At 42.6% G+C, this 4,755-nt stretch overlaps 1 non-coding gene across 1 annotated transcript; it reads left to right on the top strand.

Moving 5' to 3' along the window:
* The first annotated feature begins 341 nt into the window (after positions 1–341).
* LOC132590354 (U6atac minor spliceosomal RNA) lies at positions 342–467 on the top strand. Its single transcript, XR_009556694.1, has one exon. It is a non-coding gene; the product is annotated as a U6atac minor spliceosomal RNA (small nuclear RNA).
* The last annotated feature ends 4,288 nt before the right edge of the window (positions 468–4,755 follow it).

Raw genomic sequence — 4,755 nt, 5'->3', positions numbered from 1 at the left:
GAAACTGGAGAACTCTGAGAGAGACAAGCCAACTAAAAGCTTTAAATCTTAGCTGAGGAGCTGGCTGAAAGCTGAGGAAACCATGTCTGGAGGAAGTATCTGAAAACTGAGAAGACTTATCCCCAGAGTTTTATTTTAGCAAAGGGAGTCTTCTGAGTTTGAAACAGGGATGCAACCCAGCTGCTACAAACAAGTCTTAAAGAGAAGCACCAGAACCAATGAAAGGTACCTCATCACACCTGTGGGGAAGGCTGCCAGCTGAGCACAGTGTCTTCAACTCACTATGTGTACTTGGGAATTCCTGTATATTTTTTTACATGACCTAGTTGGATATACAACTGTAGCTAGTTAGCTGGAGAGAAAGTTAGCACTCCACATGATAAGGTTATAAGTGTTCCTGGTGGCCTGTACCACTTGTGTAGTTATGGCACTGCCATTTATTTTGTGACATCTAACTACATTGAGTCAGTCCATGTGGTGTGGTGTTTACGGTACTGGGTTAGACTCTGGGAGACCAAGATTCAAATTTGCATTCTGTCATGAAGCTTACTGAGTGACCTTGGCCCAGTCAGTCTCTGTAAACATAACCTACCTCACAGAGCTGTTGTGGGGATAAAACTGGAATGGGGAAAAACCATATGCCAGCTTGAGTGCTTTGGAGAAATCTGAGATAATAAATGTCATATGAATAAATGTATTACTCAGTATTCATCACACATAAAACTTTTCTTCTTCCTGAAAAGTACTTGTTTACTGTTGAATCTCTCCTGACTTTAAAATGCATCTAATTATTAACAATGTTTTATGTGGAATTTCCAAATAACTTTCCTTATCATCTTGTAATCCTTGCAACAATTCTATCTCCATATCAGATATTTGAGCTCACTAAAAGCCACTTAGTAAGTTTATGGCAGAGACACCATTCAATCTGGAATCTTTTTAATTTGCAGTTTAGCCACTATGCTGTACTAGTCCTCAAATATCCTTTTCAGTTTTTAAAAAAATCAAGACATTTTTTTTTTCTGTCCTTATTAGAATCGACACTGAAAAGGTCTCAGTTTGGGGAAAGGAAATAGAAGGTGGAGTTTGAAATTGCAGCCTGATTTACACACAGAGGAGAAAGAGAAAAGAATGAGATGGTAGAAGAATCCAGAGACAGAACAGATGGCACTGCTTCTGGATACTGGTAAGAGATACTAAGGTTGAGCAGTCCGTCATTTTAAAAGCCCCATGCAAACAGAAATCTAGCATAACTGGGGGTGGCGAGAGTCCTCTCTCCTCTATGCTGCTATGCTGGTTTTCCATTAGTGAGGAACTCTTGATATAGTGAAATATTCTAGAATTAGTTGCTTTGTGATCCTGCACCAGCAGCCTGGTGCAATACCTTCTCGTTCTCTTGCTCGTGTGAACCAGACCTCCTCCACTTTGGAGTCTTGTTCAAAGGCCTGAAATGAAATGTTGCATTCAGGGCTGATGCTAGGGTTTTTGGTGTCCTAGGCAAGCTGCCCACTAGCACCCCCCTCCCCAGAAATGTAAAAAACAGAGAACTGTAGAAGAAATGAAGAAACCTGAAACACTTTACATTTTTAATTTAGTTTTTTATTTTTAATTTTAATTTTTTTAAAAAAAATTGTGAGATTAAGCAATAAAAATACTTAGAATACTATTTGATTCTTTAAACTGGAGGTGCCAGGGCCAAGACCATCACATGATCATTTCTACTTGATCCTTTTCGTTGACAAGACTTTGTGCGTGCAATGTGCTACGACTGAGCTATGGCTCCCACCCCATGGCTCTGTTAAAGTCGAGTAGGAAGGATGAGAGCAGCATACAACTTCAACAGGAGCCAATTTTTAGAAACTGTAATTGGCTCTTCTTCAGCTTTTACAATTGGTTAATTTATCCCTGCTGGGCTCCGAGGAGCACACTGAGCAAGTGCCATCCGCTTTTGCATTTCGCAAAACCAGCCAGGCAGCATCTGCACTCCATGGAGCCTGCTTTCCATTTGGGAAGGCAGGCTCCAAGGAGCACACACACTGCGCATGGGGAGAGGGGCACCACGGCCAGCCTACTTAGCCTACTCCTATGCACCAGCCATGGTTGCATTCATTTCAGCTTGTCTTTCAGCATTGCAGTACTTATTTCAGAAGACAATACAAAGCAGGTCTTCTCAGAACCTTACTCAGGTTAATTAAATAAGGCTTACTCCCAGGAAAGTGTTCTTAAGATTACTGTGTCAGTCTTTTTCCTGTATATAAATTCTTCTTACAGCTGTGTCCTCTGGCATTTCACTTCCAATGACTGAGTAGCAGTTGCAATATTGAGAGATGGACAGCTTTCCATTCCAGCCAGTTGGCTACAATCCTCAGCAGCACTCAGGGGTGTGTTAGGCTCCACAGCAAGCTGGACATAGACAAATGTTTGTTTTTCTTAACACATTCAAATTTTGTCCGGATATTGTATACAGTTTCCTTGGTTAATAACTATTTTATAGTTAAGCACAGCAGTGTCTAGTGCTGTGTTGCCTTAAAACATACCTCCTTCCAGAATTATAGGCTATTTTTCTACCCTAAAATAGTGCTGAAAGTGAGCAATGTGCCAAAAAAAAGTGCTGGTGGTCCTCAGGATGCTGTGAATTAGCCATGATCCAAGATCATGAGGCTCATAGGTATAGGCTCATTCAACTTGAAATATAGCAGAAGAAATTGTTTATTTTTCAATGTCTACAGAATACTAGAGAAAAGAGAACAAAGGGAAAGGCTCCAATAATGAAGGAGAAAGGTGTGATAAAACAGCCTCCATGGGCACATCTGTTCTACCAGGGAACTGAGAATTTATCCAGAGTTGCTAGCTCTCAGTGAGTTCACTTCTCCAAGCTTATTGCACCATAACCAAGACACCAATAGAAAACAATGTTGCACTTATTTGTAACTGTTGTTCATTGAGTGCCTTCTGTGCAGGCACACATAGGGACTGTGCATGCATAGGCTTGTTGCTGGGAGTATTTTAAAAGCTTATTCCTTAGCCTAGCAACAAAGCAGGGGAGCCCCCTTCCCAGAGTGTTCCAATGGCCATTTTCACACTCAAATGGTCACATGTCCCAGAGGAGGTGTTCCCTTTCCCTCAGTTCTTCTGTGCCACCACAATGAGTCTCTATGTGGAGAGGTACCCAAATGAGAGCAGGGGTGGAAGGTGTGCTTGCAAAGAAGATGCTCAATGAAGAACAGTTAGAGGTAAATTGTTCCTCCATGCAGTCCCACATAAGGAGACTGGCAAGCTGACTTAACAGGAGGTGGTGTGAGTCTCTCATTGGAAGACAGAATACAAAACAGCTGTCCCCACTGATGTCTCCCTTCTTGTGTTGATGTCCACAGAATAGTGGTTGATGAAGGTGTCTATGAACAACCACATTGCAGCTTTGCACACCTCTGACAGTGGAACGCCTCATGTAAAGGCAGGTGAAGCAGCCTGTGCTCTTGTAGAACGGAGGGTATAAGGGAGTCCTGCTCATCTGTAACCTAGTCTGATGTCTGAGATGATCCGTCTCAACCATGTTTGCAATTAAGCTGGTTTTCCTTCAGATAGACCCACAAAACATACAATTAAGCAGGTGAAGCAGCCTGTGCTCTTGTAGAATGGAGGGTATAAGGGAGTCCTGCTCATCTGTAACCTAGTCTGATGTCTGAGATGATCCATCTCGACCATGTTTGCAATTAAGCTGGTTTCCCTTCAGATAGACCCACAAAACATACAAAAGCTGTGAGCTCTTTTGAAACTGCCTCATTCTTCTCCAGTATACTAATAAAGCCTGTTTTACATTTAAGGTGTGCCATACTCTTTCAGACACAGAAGAGGGGGGTTGCAGGAAAAAGAAACATGAGAAGTGAAATGTCTTCTGCTATGTGGAACTTGGTCACTACTTTATGGAGAAAATGCAGGCTGGGACTCCAGATGATCCTTTGTTCATGAAACTTTATGAAAAGGTGGTAAACTCTGAGCACTGCCAGCTCCCCCACTCTTCTGGTTGAAGTAATACCTACCAAGAAGTCACTTTAATGAAGAGAACTCATAAAGGGCACTAAGCTAAAGATTCAAAGGGGTCCTTCATCAAGTGCTACAGCATTCAGGGGCAGCAACCATTGGGGAACCGTGGGAGTGATAGGAGGGTAAAGGGCCCTTAAAGAACATGCCAGATGACTGGTGTAAAAAAATAAATTATTTATTCTCTACTAGGCCATGAAAGACAGAGATGGCAGCCAAGTGAACCTTGATGGAGGAGAATGTCCTTGGAGCGAACAGGTATTTCAGCACCAAAGGTAAAGGGCAGGTTGGGAGACCAAAACCTTTGGCCAGAGCTCATGCAGAAAAAGGCTTCTGTTTGTGACTATAGGAAAGTCTGGTGGAGGGTCCTTGGGCATTAAGGATAATATTAGGCACGGACTGTGAAAATACTAGTGGTGAGGACTGAGGAACCAAGTGGTGATGTGGAGGTGCTTGACCCTGTAATGCAACTAGTTACCCCTCTGTAAATGTTGGCTAACACCTTATCTACTAGCGATAATGGGGGAAAGGCATAGAAAAGTGTGCCTACCCAATGTGTCTGGAAGGCATCCCCTAAGGACCGGGGGTCAGACCCGGCTCATAGTGAAAAGACCCACTGTAGGGAAATTCCAGTCTCCAAAAATGGGGGTGATGTATTCTAAGATGGGGAACCCAATCAGTTAAAAAAAAATCCATCCTGTTGTTGTCTGAACC

The sequence above is a fragment of the Heteronotia binoei genome, chromosome 21 (assembly GCF_032191835.1).
Source record: "Heteronotia binoei isolate CCM8104 ecotype False Entrance Well chromosome 21, APGP_CSIRO_Hbin_v1, whole genome shotgun sequence".
Classification (NCBI taxonomy): Eukaryota; Metazoa; Chordata; class Lepidosauria; order Squamata; family Gekkonidae; genus Heteronotia; species Heteronotia binoei.
This window is presented reverse-complemented; position numbering and strand designations above follow the sequence as displayed.